This window comes from Mus musculus, chromosome 6 (genome assembly GCF_000001635.26).
Source record: "Mus musculus strain C57BL/6J chromosome 6, GRCm38.p6 C57BL/6J".
In the NCBI taxonomy this organism is placed as follows: domain Eukaryota; kingdom Metazoa; phylum Chordata; class Mammalia; order Rodentia; family Muridae; genus Mus; species Mus musculus.
The window spans coordinates 56,426,112-56,441,947 of record NC_000072.6 but is presented as its reverse complement, the minus strand read 5'-3'; the positions used below and the strand labels follow the sequence as shown (position 1 = coordinate 56,441,947).

Genomic DNA, 15,836 nt, shown 5'->3' with positions numbered 1-15,836 from the left:
GTTTTGAGAGCTGTCTCAGTCCATTTGGCTCCCTACTCAGGGGGCAGCAAATGGCTGTTTCTCTATACTGTATGAATTAGCAATGATGAAGAATTTTTGGAATTAATACTAACTGGACTCCCATGTAACTTTCACAGATGTAGTGAATATTAAGTCTATGGTTTATTTCTGTTGGTAGTTAATGGCTATTGGCATTTCAGTGCTGAGGTTTAGGACTCGGTGACGTCAGCAGCTTGAATTGGGTTAATGATGCTTTTGCTTCAAAGGATAATAATGCATTTGGATAAATGCACAGAGATAAAGCATGTGTTGTGATTCATTCAGCCCTGTGCCTTTGTTGTGTCTTGCTTGGGGGAGGTTTCTGCTTGGTAGAGACGTACACTCTATCACTCAGGTAAATGAAATGCAATCTTGTGTCATTCTCCAGATGGCTCGCTGCTCTGTTCCTGGTCCCTTAGTCTGGCATCTCCCTGGAAAGGACTTGTTAATTTTCTTTTAACTGTATTCTCCATTTTCATTACAACTCTATCTATTATCTTCTTATCCATTATAATAAAAGTTAATCTGGGTGTGAATGTGTTATGAAAATGGGATTTATGTTTTTTTTTTTTATGAGTGGGCCTTGCAACATCCAGTATTATTGTATCAGAAGTTGAGATTTCATAATTCTTCCAATTTCCTTTCCTCCCTTCCTTTCTGCTACAGTAACTTTACTAGTCCTACTTTTCTGGTCACCATAAACTGTTCTATTCTCCAAATAGCAAGTGGAACATATAAACTCCACTCTAGGCAACTCTTAGACTCCATGAAATGTTTTTTAAATGAGCTATCTTTTGCATAGACGTAATGTGTGTAATGGCTTAGTTAGAGCCATTTCATTGTGTGCAGGTTCTTATGTAGACTGAATTATAGATGAGTCTGAACAGAAGTGTGAATAGGAGTTTTGTTTGGATTTCTTTATGTAACGTGATGGCTACATTGGGGAAGCAAGAACTGTAGGCAAACAATTTTCTTATTTCCATAAAGGGGTTAGTTATTGCATCCTGAGATTTTTGAAATAAAGATAAGCTCTCTTTGTAAACCTGCATTTTTCTGCAAATGACAGCAGTAAAGCAAGGATGTTGAATGGCTTTCCTAGTTCCTGAAATCTTGCCCTGGAGCCTGACTCCTCATCTACAGTGTATCCATAACTAGTTCCTCCATCTGAAAAGAGGCTCATTGTCTTTTATCATTGCCATCTGAAGGGTTACTCTCACAAGACCATCTGATTTGTGTGTTCATCATCATTACCATTACCCATTCTTCTTATAGTTCCCTGAGCCTTTAAAAAGAAAGTGTATAATGATTGAAGGCCTCTTTTTTCTTTTTAAACCTGATTTTCTGGTTGTAGCCCGGGCCAACATCTTCATTTATGAAAGAGATTAAGTGATAAATTATTAAGGTGGGAACTTATTTTTGGTACTTTGTATAACTTAACATAGTAGCAATGGAAGAGGAGGCACAGTCATTCCACCTTTGTATCAGTTGAGGTTAGAAATTCATTGTCATCAGCCAATCTTTTTTTTTTTTTTTTTGGTGTTCTGAATGCTATTATGCACTCTTCCTTACAAAGATGGTTGATTGCTGCGGCAATGCTGAAGAAACAACTTGTACAGCTGTTACTTGTGAATATCAGGATCCGTTGTGAGGTTTTTCTTTTAAGCATACAAATTGTCAAGCATACCAAAAATACTGTTTATTTATCAATTAGTAATTAATCAGGTTACCCTGTTGATAATGCTAGCTTTTTTTAAAATGCATTTTGAATTTCAAAGAAAGGAAGAAATTATAGATGAAATTTAAATAATGCTTGCTGGAGTGTATGTACCCTGGAAACCTGAGACTTGTTGACTCACAATATCTATGTCTTAGGAGAAAATCTACCATATATTCACATAATTTTGAACTTCAGGGAAACAGGCACAGTGGGAGTTTTCACCTGAGGTCCTGTGGCGTCTTGTTTGCTGAGAAGAAATTCATGACGCCCAGGAACTGTCAGGACCTATCCTTCCAAGAAATCTTTAGTGTCATTACTGAATGCTTCAGAATAAGTGATAGCTTTGATTGTTAGCTTCTTTTTCTCCTTTTTGGAATCTACAGCCATGAAATATGGTTGCCAACCCTTATTATCAAACAAGATCCAAACTACAATGGCAATATGTACCAAGTCCTCAAGAAGACCTCCGTGCTCTTTGACTCCTCATGGATGTTCCATGTTGCTGACAGTTTGAGTATCAGCTCTCATCTATGAATAGTATGGATCTTTTCAGAAAAGCTTCACAAGTTTGTATGTTTTGGTTTGTCCCAGGCTCATTGTTACAATAACAAATATCCTCATACTGTCAGGCATGGCTCTGATGTAGAGGAAACTTAAAATATAGAATTGATGTTATAGACGATTTACTAATAGACTTGCCTAAAGACATTAAGTCATACCAAGTAAACTTTAGCTAAGGGAGCAATAAATACAACAAAAATAATGAGTCTGCTAGCCAAGCATGTTAGAGATAAGGAATATTTAGGTTGCTGGGGTACAAATTTTCATCAGGATTGACCAGCTATTGTTCCATTCTCCTAACAGTAGGAGGCACACATGACTTAGAACCAGCCATTAGACCCATTTCTCTATGGGAGGTACACATGACTTAGAACCAGCCATTAGAATCATTTCTCTATCAGAGAACACACCTGTGATGGGCAACTCACCGGAACAATGCAGGGTGGCAACCATCATCAAATTCTGGCCTGTCATAAAGCTCCTGGTGCTCTTCTTAAGAAAAGCATAGTTGTGGTGTGGTGGTGCATACCTTTAATCCCTGCACTCAGGATGCAGAGGAAGGCCAATCCTTCCGAGTTTGAGGCCAGTCTGCTTTACAAAGTGAGTTCAGGTCAGCCATGGTTATTACACAGAGAAACCCAGTCTCAAAAAAACAAACAAACAAAAAAACAAAAATAAAAGAAAAAGAAAAGCAGAAGCAGAAGGAAGGAAGGAAGGAAGGAAGGAAGGAAGGAAGGAAGGAAGGAAGGAAGGAAGGAAGGAAGGAAGGAAAAGGAGGAAAGAGAAAAGCATAATTCTGCCAAGTAGGCAAGATGACCCTGGATAATTACTATGTGAAAAAGAATGACACTGGCATACTTAAACAACAATTATGGCAATATCTTGATGTGTAAATTATAAGCCTAAGTGGCCAGACTTGCATATATGGAATCATAAGCCTAAGGTATACACACACACACACACACACACACACACACACACACACACACACACATATATGAGATCTTTAAAGTCAGCTCCCCTTTGGACCTTAACCAGAGCCAAATGATGATATTATTGAAGAGCTTTTCACTATTTTTCTTAAGTGTGTGGAGTGCGTTCTCACTAGTGAGGGGATGTTCTACTTTAAGCTTACAACCAACCCAAAAGATGGGGCCTGTTTCTGGTAGTTTGAAGGAGAGTGGACCCAATGGGCTCATTTACTTGAATACTTGCTTCGTATTTGGTTGAACTGTTTGGGAACAGTTAGAAGATGTGGCCTAGATGGAGGACGTATGTCACTGAGGGGTGGATTTTGAGCCTTTAAAAGACTTATACTATTCTCTCATAGTTGAGGATCAATATGTGAGCTCTCAGCTCTTCCTTCACTCCACCATCATGGACTCCAACCCTCTGAAATCATAAGTCAAATTAAACACTGTCATTTCTGAGTTGCCTTCATGATGGTGTTTTATCATAGCAATAAAAGTATAACAATGGTACTATGTCAGAGAAGAAGAAACTGTCTCAGGAGATGGAGCCTATGATTTGGGCTGAATTCAAATGCAGACTAATAGGAATTCTTACTTCGGTGTTGGCTGTTACTAATGGTAGTAGACAGGGGAAAGCTAGGATTCTATGTCAGGTCCAGTTGGAATCTCACCTTAAATAACAAGGTGAGATTGAAATAAATTGAAAGCATCCAATTTAGATTCACGGTAAGCTCCCCGATCTTCTACCTCAAACTCGTCCTGCAAACAGCTTGGAAACTACCACTAAAGGTTAACATGATTCATGTTAGTTAGCACTAATAGCAGAATGTGACACTGAAAGTGAGACTTTGACATTCAGAATTTGGAAAATGAATGGACCACCCTTCCTCCCTCTGGGCTACACATGGCTAGCGGAGGTGTGCAAATCCATCTTAGGCCTAAGTACCCTCATCTTCTCCTTCCCTGCTGGATGCTGAAGGACAGATACTCAATGTCTTGGGGCAGAGAGTTCAGTGTAGTCTTATGAAGAAAGTTCCAGGGCTTGAAGGGTAGCAATGTTCCTTCTTGTTCAAATCCAAGCCCCAGCTGTCTCTGGAAAGGGTCATGGAGTAGCTCTTATCCTAAGGTCTGGGGTCTTCATCATCTCAGAATGGACAATGCTGGGTGCCTAGCTAGATAGGTTCAGTGTTTGGTGTATCTGTATTGTATTTTAGTTCCAATGTACTTACCACTGGGGTTTGTTTCATGTCTTAAAGCCTCTATTTTCTGTCCTTTGTTTTCTTTACCCTTTCCTTCAATTTTATATGAAGACATATTTGGGAAACAAGAGATAAAATAGATTTTAATCCATAACTTTGAAAATGATTAAGTCAAGTCATTTAACACATCCAGGCCTCAAATATCACAAGCATGAATTTGTAATATGTAGTTCTTAACCTATGTGGAGCCCGTTTACCCTGTTTCCTCATTTTCTGAACAGAAACACAAGCTTCAGAGATTACTATTAGGATTAAATGGGTTAAACAGGCTCACAACCTCCAATTCTTTCTTTTCCAAGAATTCCAAACACAGTTTAAGGTTAAATTGACCCTTTATACCAAAGCTTATTCTTCTGTTCCTGGGTCCTGAGGATCTGAGCCCTGTAGGTGCTATATGAGTAAGACATGGCATTGACCCAACATTGTGAGCAGCCCTGAAGCTACCCTGTGTATCAGTCATCTCAGTTGCTTACCTTGAACTCTGTGTCTCCTAGGGTGGGTGGAGTCCTCAGGTTTGGATAGCTTTGCTTTTGGAAGAGGAAGACAATACTCCCCAAAGTCACCACAGGCTTGATAACCTTCTCTCACTTAGAGTGTCTGTATTTGGGTTCTGGCATTTATTTCCTAGATTCTATACATAGGAAATTAGGCATATGTTCTCAAGAGCAGAGCCCCATGGAGCCAACCCTTCAGTCTGAGAGAAGTGTAAGGTCTTGTTAGATGCCATTGGATGGCTCTGTTTTCCATTCCATATTAAATTATTGAACCCCTCATTTTGGCATCTGGCAGTCATTTTTCTACCAGGGACCCCTGCCAAGAACTCAATTTCTGACTTGATTACTTTTAGGAAGTATTCAGTGTAGTTGATGGTGGGCGTGGCATGTGGCTGAATCCCTAGGGGTTCCAGCCCCACCCCCAATGAGTCATGGGTTAGTGTGCCCAGTTAGTTAGAGGGAAGTCTGGCTGCGCAGATTTATCATCATGTGTGGCTACCTATATGAACATTTACTTTCCCAATTTAGTGTTGCCTTCAGGGAATTTCTGTGTTTCTCTATGGTCTTTGATAATCCTCAAGTTTACCAAGAGGGAATGTAAAGGAAGGATTTGAGGATTTTAAAACATTTTTATTCATCTATAACATTTTCTTGGGTCAAAGTGATGAGTTTCATTATGACTTCTTTGCATGTGTATCATTTCTTTAATCTCATTTTGTTCTCCCTCTTCTGTCATCCCTCTTTTAGCTGGTTCCTTTTCTTCCACCAATTACTTCCTCCTTCTGCTTCCAGTTAATGTATTACACTGCCCTCTCCTCCCTTAAGAGCCACCTTTCAGCTTCTGTAACCTGTATGTGCACACACACACACACACACACACACACACACACACACACATTTAAATATGTGCTTATGTGCACACACACATCTGTGCACACACAATTTTAAATTTTAAATCGAGAAGTATTTATAGTGATGTTGGTTTTCTGGGAAGGCATTATTAACGTCTCTTTCTCTAAGAACATCTTTAGAGATGCCAGTTTTTCCTCATTAAAGTTGGTAAAATATGCATATAGCAATCACTTGCCCTGGCATTCTTCTTGGTCTTTGCATTGGGAGTTTTGGAAAGAAAGAGCTTGTCTATTGTGCCCATCTATTGTCATATTTTGCTGTCAAATCTTTTACTACAAGAACATGCTTAGACCATGACCTTGTTATTCTGTGGGGGACAACTGGCCTGGTGATGGGTAAGGCTATTGTTCCAAGGGTACTGGCATAGCAGACATGCTGAATCTATCTGTGGATGCTAACCTTTATGATGAGGGTTTGTCTTTAAGGCCTCCTGAGTGGGCTTGGGGAGGTCCCTTTAGTACAGCTAAGTCATCTCTGTCCATCCTTTGCTGGGAGTCAAATCCCCTTCCTGGTTTCACCCATATTCTTCAGCTCCTTTCACATTGTCTTCCCTGATATATTTCTTGTGTGTTTAATTCTGACTTTATAAAGTATTCAGCCATTCTGGAGTCCTCTCCTGGGCCACTCTGTCACTTACAGCTTGTGCCTTAGACACAGCTCCAAGGCCATGGTCCTAGGAATCCTAGGCCAGGCTGTATATTTACTTTTATTTTTCATATGAGGTGGTGTTGCTTCTCATTGGATATAGTATTATTACGAGACTGAAACTTTTCTCAATTTCTTATACTTTTATTGCTTACAGTAGACTTTAGAAGCATTGGATTAAAACAACAACAACAGCAACAACAACATAACACAGAGGAAAATTTAAATTAATACTGAAAGAATGAGTATTGCTATTACCCAAGGCATGCATACATATACGTGCATGCCTTGATTATAGCCAAGGAACCTGTCTCTGACCCTCTCTTACCTAGAGTGTGTGTTCTTATTCAAACCAGGACACATTATCTTTGAGCTGCAGAAACAGAGCTAGCTTATGGGGTACCCTTCTCTTTTTGAGTTTATCTTTCTTTCCTAATATCAGAACTGTATGGTTTCAGGCTCTGGGAATATAATTTCATTGGCTCCTTGACATCAGGGGATTTCCTGGTCAAGAGAGAGAACAGTGGTACAAATGCTGTTGGAAGTATCCTGTGGACTGCAGAAGCCTCCAGCACAGAGGTGCTTGTTAGAACTCAGCTTGCCAAGGCTCACACCCAGATTCCTTTCTTGCTAAACATGTTTGATGTCATTTATCAAAGGATAGAACATTTATTCTTGCTTGTTAGTAGGGGATGAGAGCTACTTTACAGAAATTATACTTTATAGATTGATATCACAGTGTGAGGGAGACCTGTGTAACAAGATTACAGCTTTGTTAGCACCCTAGAGTGTGAAGAAAATGTTGCTTTCAAGGTTTCTTTTTAATTGGCCAGAACTTCCTCTAGAATTTACTTTACTGGGAAAGGAGGGGGGTGCATTTGAAGCTTCTGTGAGCTTCACATTTGGATAGTGGCCCCCCTCCCCCATGATTTAGGTCTCCTACCCCATTTTTCCCACCCTGTACTTTGAGATGAGCTCTTGCTAAGATTGCTAAGTCTGTCTTGGGACTCACTATGCTGCCCTTAATTTTCTGATGTCTTGCTTCAGCTTTCTGGATATGCTGGAATTATAGGTATGCACCATCACATTTGGTTAACTTTAGGTTCTTGAAGTAAAATGCTCAAATGTTTGGACTCAACTGGTAGTGATTCTCCTGTGGTTCTTGACCAAACAGTCCAGTCTTCAGCCCTGGCTACAGCTGTTCCTATGGTAGCAGTACTATCTGACTCTCCCCATTCAGGAGCCTAGGTGATGTCTCAGGTTTGGCTGATGATGTCAGGCAATTCTGGGACCTGTTCAAATTACACCAAGCCTAAGAGACAATGAAAGAAAGCTAAACTTTGCTCTTTTTGGTCACTTATCAGCGGCTGCAATTCCGTTGGTGTGGGGCCTCCAGACTAGTAGTAGGTATCTCTCCAGAGAAGGGAAGAAAGAAGACCACAACTGTCACTTTATTTTTCAGTCAGGTTGCCAGTGTCTCTACAGCACCTCAGAAAGAAGCTGAGTCTCGTTTCCCACTTTTTCTGTGTTATTTACTGTCTTTCTTTTTTCAGCACCAGGCCTGGGGCTAAGTCATAATGGTGGGTGGATGGGTAAACAAACAGATTGGTTTGATGATTTGGGACCCTGCCCCTGGAAAAATCTCAAAAATACCATATGTTAGTGGTAATAGCTTTCTGTATTTTTTGTATGTATATGCGTGCTGAAATTAACGTTTCTTAATGAAGAAAATAAACCCCTTTACATCTGTGTCCTGTGAAATGAAAATGTGGCCATCACTTGACTGGCGATTGAAGTCTGTCCTATGTATCAGAAGACCTAATCAGGTTGTTAACCTTGTAGTAATGTGACCAAATGTCTTATGTAATAGAAGTGCTAGTTCCCACAGCATTATGGGAAGCAGTTTGACTAACTAGAAGAAAAAAGCAGGATTCCCTCTTGGTGCCTTTCTACACCAATTGTGATTTTCCCCTCCTCCACAGTGGTATCCTGTCTTGGTACAGGAGATACAGGCAGTGAATTGGACCAGTGTCAGTGTGTACCCTACTCTCCCACCTCATGTGGATCTGTGAACTCGTCTGTGAATTGCCCTTAGTTGATCCATGAATGAGTCCACTCTGGATTGTCATAAAGGGTAGAGCAAGACAAATAGCTTGGGAGAGTCAGGAAAATGGTGTAGGTTAAAGGAGCTGTTGGACTTGTGTCTAAGGTATAGAAAAGGGAGACTGAAAAAGTCTAGGGACAGGCAGAGAGAAGTTAAAGTAAGCAAGGGTGGCAGGGTCTTGTGTTACTGGGGAAGAGTGGAGAGAACAGAGGAAGCCTGAGTGAGGGAAAGCTTGAATGTATATTGTTATGTCAAGCCATGTCAAGGCCCCCATTTCCTCAGCCACATGGGAATGGAAAAGTCTTCCTGAGTTAGGCTCAGGGGAATGCCGAAGCCTTCCTTGAAGTTCTGAGTGAGAACAAGTGAGCTGTGTATTAAAAAAACAAAAACAAAAACAAAAACAAAACACCCCCAAACTAGCAATGGTAGCTTCCTCCTCCCAGATATTTATAGTGTGATTCTGTTTACCTATAGATACTTCCTACCAAGACCAGCTAACCCTGTCCACAGCCCTGTATATAGTAACATGCAGAGTTTCCAGTGTGTTGCATTAAGTGGTGTATCTCCAGCAGAGTAGACATAGCCCACCTGACTCTGGCTTTTGTGTGTCCATGTGTTTGTTGTTTCTTTAGTGTCAACAGTCCGTTCATTCATTCCCTAGCCATTCCTGGTCAGGGTTTCAGGATTAAGTTTTGAGGGACTGGCACAGCAAAGGAATTCCAGTTTTATTCCACGGGTAAACATCTTTGTTGTTCTTTGAGATCATTGGGGAGGCAGAAAAGAGACTGTGTAATTCTTCCCAGGCTATAGACTTAGGAATTAAATTATCCTATACACATAGCCTCAAAATAAAGGTTTCTCAGGCAGCAATGGAGATATAAGATGATACAGGATCTGGTCACCTGTAGGTTTCATGGTACCCAGAGGAGATGCAGAGATGAATTTAGGTAGAAACCAGTGGTACCCCTCCATAGATTGGAGCAGAGTTCATAGCTTGAATTTCTTTTAAATGCAGTGGTCATTAATAGTCATTGACTAGACCTCCCCATCACACATAGCCTGCCATGGTTTCCTGATTATTGATTACTGTTACATGTGGCAAAAAGTAGATTTGGAAGGCCGAATAGTCTACAGGCTTCAGGAATACTAGGTTGGAGCTCTGCGGCTTGTGGCAGAGCTGCAGATGCACATGTCCATTTAGACAGGCTCATAACCTAAGTTCAGGTAGGAAGGATTAAGTACTTGAAGGCAGACATACATAAACATCTGTAAGGAATGAGCTGTGTACTTTCCAAAGGAACAAAGAAGAAGTTGTGACTCAGACAGCCACCTTGGCCTGGAGAACCAAGACTGTAGGTATAGATTAGTTCTTTGTTCTCATTTAATGGAAACAGCTCAGGTTTTGAATAAGAAAAGTATGTGTAGGGTACTGAATATATTATAATTGTTTAATTATGTGTTTATATAATGATTTGCTCTTCTTTTTAAAAAATCGAATTTGTTTTTTTAAAAAACTTTTGCACATGTCTGCAACACAGACTGACTGCTCTCAACCCCACCCCTACCATCTTGTTTGCTCCCCTCCCATGTTTATGACTATCTCCTGAGAGTGACCTGACTGCCTCTGTCACCATTTATTTGTCAGGGCCTTCTGGGCTGAGCAGTGAGTACACATCAAGACATAGTTCCTGGCCCCCCTTCTGCGATGTTCTCCGAGACTTAGAGAGGGTTCTATGCATGTGCTGTGCAGGGCTAGGCCCACAGGCACTACTTGTTTTTTGCACCGTGTGGCTGTGAATTGCTTCATTCACCACCAGAAGGTCGTTAGTCAAGGCTTCTCCGACTAACACTGGAGCAGCAGCTTTTTTCTAAGGGCATAAACATAGATATTTGTAGGGCAGTTTGCAGCTTTGCTAATTTTGTTCAGCATCAGTAATAAGCTCTCTGCTTGGGTCAATAACCTCCCCAGACTTCAGCTTGTGGTCTGGCTAACATCACCAAGTATGGGTCATCCCACTTTTCCTATAGAGTAGCTATCAGGTCCAGTAAGAGAAGAGTTGGTTACCCCTACCACAATCAAGCCACTATTGTGCAGATATCTTGCCTGGAAGATTGAATTTCTCATTCATAGAGTTCACTGCTGGAATGGACAAGACTGATAGTGTCTTTTCTCCTTAAGCAGTCCACTCAGCATCCTCTGGTCCTTTACTGCCTGCCAGCTTGGAAGGGATTTCCAGCTCCATCCCAGTTTCTTTTCTCTATAGCTTACAGTCAAGGTATGATGGGCATTCTGTAATATGATCTCATCCTCTAGTGATGGTAGGCAGCCAAGAAGATTGATAGGAGTTCGCATTGTCTGTGCCCCAGTCTGGGTTGTATTCTATGTGTTGTTGAATCTCCCAGGGCAGTGTGTCATCTAGTGATAAAATTTAACCCTGGGTTAACCTGTGTATAATAAATACTTCTGTATTTGTTTTTCAAAAAATGTTTTAGCAATATTCAAAATTCTATGAACACTGCAAGACTGATGAAATAACTGTGGTCTATGTTTCTCTTGGAACCGCCTTTTGTCATCTGGTGTTTGTCTTAGATCCATCATCTTTGTCCATCTTCCTCTGGCTCCTGAACCATATGACCCTAGGTTGTAGAGAGTATGATCTTTCAGTTTTAACTTTATCTCTTCAAAAACAAAAACAAAAACAAAAAAACAAAAGCAACAACAACAACAACAACACAAAACCTAATATCTTAGAGAAAACTTGTACAATCAGGAAACTCACTATTGATATAATTTTAGATCCTCATGTACAGTCCATGTGTATTTCACCAGATGCCCCAGTGATATCTTTTAAATCAGTCCTGCTTTTCATTGATCTAGGTTTCCTTCCAGATGTGTCCATCACCTTAATTGTCTCTTTAGAAACCTTCAATCCTGTAAACAGATGTTCATCTTTTCTTTGTCTCTCATGATACTGACATAATAATTTATTTATTGTAATAATCTGTATGTGTATGTCTGTATGTGTGTAGGTGCAGCTGAGTATAGATGGTTGTGAGCCACTTGATGCAGTGCTGGTAACTGAATTCAGGTCCTCTGAAAAGAGCAGAAAGTATTCTTTCTTTTTTTCTTTTTCTTTTTATTAGACATTTTCTTTATATACATTTCAAATGCTATCCCGAAAGTTCCCTATACCCTCCTCCAACCGCCCTGCTTCCCTACTCACCCACTCCCACTTCCTGGCCCTGGCATTCCCCTGTACTTGGGTATATAAAGTTTGCAATACCAAGGGGCCTCTCTTCTCAGTGATGGCTGACTAGGCCATCTTCTGCTACATATGCAGCTAAAGACATGAGCTCTGGGGGTACTGGTTAGTTCATATTGTTGTTCCACCTGTTCAGACCCCTTTAGTTCCTTGGGTATTTTCTCTAGCTTCTCCATTGGGGGCCCTGTGTTCCATCTTATAGATGACTGTGAGCATCCACTTCTGTATTTGCCAGGCACTGGCGTAGCCTCATATGAGACAGCTATACCAGGGTCCCTTCAGCAAAATATTGCTGGCATATGCAATAGTGTCTGGGTTTGGTGGCTGATTATGAGACGGATCTCCGGGTGGGGTAGTCTCTGGATAGTCCATCCTTTCATCTTAGCTCCAAACTTTGTCTCTGTAACTCCTTTCATGCGTATTTTGTTCCCTATTCTAAGGAGGAATGAAGTATCTACCCGTTGGTCTTCACTCTTCTTGATTTTCTTGTGTTTTGTAAATTGTATCTTGGGTGTTCTATGTTTCTGGGCTAATATCCATTTATCAGTGAGTGCATATCTAATGACTTCTTTTGTGACTGGTTTACCTCACTAAGGATCATATCCTCCAGATACATCCATTTGTCCAAGAATTTCATAAATTCATTGTTTTTAATAGCTGAGAAGTACTCCATTGTGTAAATGTACCACATTTTTTGTATCCATTTTTCTGTTGAGGGACATCTGGGTTCTTTCCAGCTTCTGGCTATTATAAATAAGGCTGCTATGAACATACTGGAGCATGTGTTCTTATTACCAGTTGGGACTTCTTCTGGGTATATGCCCAGGAGAGGTATTGCTGGATCCTCCGGTAGTACTATGTCCAATTTTCTGAGGAATCTCCAGACTGACTTCCAGAGTGGTTGTACAAGCTTGCAATCCCACCAGCAATGGAGGAGTGTTCCTCTTTCTCCACATCCTCGCCAGCATCTGCTGTCACCTGAATTTTTTACCTTAGCCATTCTGACTGGTGTGAGGTGGAATTTCAAGGTTATTTTGATTTGCATTTCCCTGATGAGTAAGGATGTTGAACATTTTTTTTTTCAGGTGCTTCTCAGCCATTAGGTATTCCTCAGTTGAGAATTCTTTGTTTAGCTCTGTACCCGTTTTTTAATGGGGTCATTTGAATTTCTGGAGTCCAGCTTCTTGAGCTCTTTGTATATATTGGACATTAATCCCCTATCAGATTTAGGATTGGTAAAAATCATTTCCCAACCTGTTGGTGGCCTTTTTGTCTTATTGACAGTGTCTTTTGCCTTACAGAAAGAAGCTTTGCAATTTTATGAGGTCCCATTTGTCAGTTCTTGATCTTACAGCACAAGCCATTGCTGTTCTGTTTAGGAATTTTTCCCCTATGCCCATATCTTTGAGGCTTTTCCTCACTTTCTCCTGTATGAATTTCAGTGTCTCTGGTTTTATGTGGAGGTCTTTGATCCACTTAGACTTGAGCTTTGTACAAGGAGATAAGAATGGATCAATTTGCATTCTTCTACATGATAACTGCCAGTTGTGCCAGCACCATTTTTTGAAAATGCTGTCTTTTTTCCACTGGATGATTTTAGCTCCCTTGTCAAAGATCAAGTGCTCTAGCACCATGAAACTGATATTTTGAGACAACCTATCTATGTGTTTCTTGCCCATAGTGCCCCTTGTATGGAATATTCCTCCGGTTGGGTTTGCCTGCTTATGATCATCCTTCTCATCAGGAATGCTGTGTCTATGATGCTGTTTGTTTGTTAGCCTAGTGCATAGGGGTGGGGGGGGGCAGTAGTTGTTTTCCCTGTTACTCATGATAATGACTTCAACTTCAACTGCTTGATTAAGGTATCTTCACCACTTGTTCATAACCTCTCATTCATAACTAAATTATCTTTGAAGAGCACTTTGATGTTCTAACACTTTTTCTCAATAAAAGTACACAAGGGTTCTAGCACAAACTGATGAGATCTGTTGGAATCAATGTCAATTTCTACCTTTTTGTCTTTTCCCTCTCTATTTACCAAAGGACATTTGGCTTCTTGTCTTCATTTTAGTATCAGTATAAACTTTGGGTTTTTCTTTTCTCACTATTTGTTTATTTAGTCTTCTTGGAGGCTTTTTAAAAAAAGTATATGTACTTAATATAAAGAGAGATCAAGAAGAGGGTGGCAAGGTGGCTTGAGAGAATGTGGGTACCACATGTGACTTGAGTGAGTGTGGGTACCACATGTGGCTTGGGTGAAGTATGGGTACCATGTGCAGCTTTGGCAGGTGCTGTGTAATTCATAGGCCATGTGATTTAGCACCAATCATCCTACTTCATTTTCTTGGAGGATGCAGATGTGCATCTGGAATCTATGTTGTATGAGAAAATTAGCTTTATTATGACTAGACATCTATATTTAGGTATTCCTCAACAATGGGCAAATCCCAGTACCATTGACCTATCCTTTGTATCTCCCTCCAATCCTTTTCATCTTAACCCATGACCTATACATTGCGTAGGACAGTAGTACCAGCTGACTTGACTTGGATTGAGGGTTAAGTATTTTCCTACTTGTTGCATATTTATATGTTATAACAAGCTTTTTAATCTTTATAACTTCTTCTAGTAGGTGAAGCACAAAGACACTCTTTCCTCTAGGATCATGATACTTATTGATTCAGAGCCAGTTAGTTTTGGCTCTAGAACCATGCTTAGCCATTGGATCACATTGCCTCTCTGGCAGTTGTTTTTTCTTTTTCTTTTTCTTTCTTTTTTTTTTTTTTTTTTTTGATATGGTCCAGATCTTCATTTGTGGATCCTGCTTCCTACCTTCTTTCTTACAACCCCCTCTAATGCTGGGTGCCAGGATAAATCTTGCCTTGTTTTCTTCATCATTTCTGAGAGCCCAGTGTCACTGTAGCAATCAGTGGTGACAGGGCGCCTTTGGCCTGAGCACCTTACTGTCCAGTATCCCCAGGATATTAGCTTAGGGATGCAGATTCAGCTATGGGGAATGTAGAGTTAGGGAGTCAAGGTGTATTGCCACCAATGGTGAGCTCTTATCTTCTACTTGTGGACCTTCTGTGCACACCCTGCTGGCCAGAGACCTTTCTCTGCAATGCAGAGACTCTTCTGGTCACAGTGTGAAATATGGGGGCACAATAGAGAGTGGTTACGATCACTTCACTAAAAGATGAAAAAATAGTGTAGTGCCTCATCTCCATTAATTGAAGCTTTTGCTACTAATTGGTTAAGTTTGGCTTTGCAAAGGGAGACAGAGAGAGGGAGAGAGAGAGAGGGAGAGGGAGAGGGTCAGGGAGAGGGAGAGGGAGAGAGAGAGAGAGGGAGGGGGAGAGGGAGAGAGAGAGAGAGAGGGAGGGGAGAGGGAGAGAGAGAGAGGGAGGGGGAGAGGGAGAGAGAATCCTTAAGGTACAGCACAGCATATAAATTGCTAACACAGTGGATTATACTTCTCATACAATGAGCAGTGGGTGAAATTTGTCTTTCCCTACTTAGAAACCTTGCCTTTGACTATACCTTGTGGTATCTGTCCATTCAGATTCACTATTGCCCTTCTCTTTCAGTGGTTCTAAACTGGGGCTGTGCAACAAACTCATGAGTACTTCAAACAGTATCCTGTTGAATCTCTGCTTGTGTGTATTACAAGATTCTTTGGCCCAGCTGCTATGTGGAAGAACTGAGGCCTGTACCAGGTTCTCCTTTGGCCTTCTCTGGCTTTTCTTTCTCCTATATCCACATCACCATTATGTGCACTGCTGTTACTAGGTGCTGTTCTTTAAAGGACCCCCAAAGCCTTTCCTATCTATGATCACCGGATTCAGAACTCACTGCCCGTTCCTCAAAGAGC

The 15,836-nt window shown here is 40.8% G+C and overlaps 1 protein-coding gene across 6 annotated transcripts in view; it reads left to right on the top strand.

Annotated features, from left to right (window-relative positions):
- The window catches only part of Pde1c (phosphodiesterase 1C), a 582,713-nt gene that overhangs the window by 210,563 nt on the left and 356,314 nt on the right, over window positions 1-15,836 (top strand). The window lies entirely within an intron of this gene.